This window comes from Nicotiana tomentosiformis, chromosome 12 (assembly GCF_000390325.3).
Source record: "Nicotiana tomentosiformis chromosome 12, ASM39032v3, whole genome shotgun sequence".
Lineage (NCBI taxonomy): Eukaryota > Viridiplantae > Streptophyta > Magnoliopsida > Solanales > Solanaceae > Nicotiana > Nicotiana tomentosiformis.
In genome coordinates, this window is record NC_090823.1 from 49,091,977 (window position 1) to 49,093,511 (window position 1,535).

Genomic DNA, 1,535 nt, shown 5'->3' on the forward strand with positions numbered 1-1,535 from the left:
TATCACCCAGATGGAGTCAAACTTATGATAAGAGCGAGGTAATCCAATAATGAAGTCCATATTAATCACCTCCCATTTCCAGGTCGGAATCTCTATATTCTGAATCAATCCACTAGGTTTCTGATGCTCGATCTTTACTTGTTGACAATTAGGACACTGGGCTACAAATTCTGCAATAGACTTCTTCATGTTATCCCACCAATACTGCTCCTTAACGTCATGATACATCTTTGTCGAGCCAGGATGGATAGAATATCGGGACTGGTGAATCTCAATCATAATCTTCTCTCGCAACCCTGCCACACTAGGTACACATAATCGGCCCTGGTATCTCAGTGTCCCATCTCCTCCGATCTTGAAAGCTGTAATCTTACACTGCTGAATTCCCTCTCTCAATCTTACTAAGGTAGGATCTTCATATTGCCGTGCTTTTACCTCGGCTACCAAAGATGATTCTGCTGTATTCTGTACAGTAACACCTCCGTCATCAGAGTCCAACAATCTGATTCTCATATTGGCCAGCTGGTGAAGCTCTTTGGTCAACCCTTGTCTACCTGCCTCAATATGTATTAAGCTTCCCATTGACTTACGGCTGAGAGCGTCTGCCACAACATTAGCTTTACCGGGATGGTACAATATCTCAACATCGTAGTCTTTCAGTAATTCAAGCCACCTACGCTGCCTCAAATTCAACTCCTTCTGCTTGAAGATGTATTGTAAACTCTTGTGATCTGTGTAGATGTCAACATGGACGCCGTATAAGTAGTGCCGCCATATCTTCAAAGCATATATTACTGCAGCCAATTCCAAATCATGAGTCGGGTAATTCTTTTCATGCTTCTTCAATTGTCTTGATGCATAAGCAATCACCTTCCCACGTTGCATCAATACGCACCCCAAACCTATACCTGAGGCATCACAATATACCACATAACCTTCTGTTCCTTCTGGGAGAGTGAGCACTGGCGCGGATGTCAATCGATTCTTTAGCTCCTGAAAACTATGTTCACAAGCATCAGACCACTGGAACTTGGTAGCTTTCTGTGTTAACTTAGTCAATGGTGCTGATATAGAGGAAAACCCTTCTACAAACCGCCTATAATATCCTGCTAGCCCCAGGAAGCTGCGGACTTCTGACGGTGTTGTAGGTCTCGGCCAATTCTTCACTGCATCGATCTTCTGAGTGTCGACACTAATACCCTCATCAGATATCACATGGCCAAGGAATGCTACTGAGTTCAGCCAGAATTCACATTTAGAGAGCTTAGCATATAACTTATGATCCTGAAGGGTCTGTAATACTATCCGCAAGTGGCCCGCATGTTCCGCCTCCGAACGAGAATACACCAGAATGTCATCAATGAATACGATCACGAACACATCAAGATAGGGCCTGAATACACTATTCATGAGATCCATAAAAGCTGCTGGGGCATTTGTTAGCCCGAACGACATCACCAAGAACTCAAAATGCCCATATCTTGTCCGGAAGGCCGTCTTTGGAATATCCTTCTCCTTAACCCTCACCTGATGAT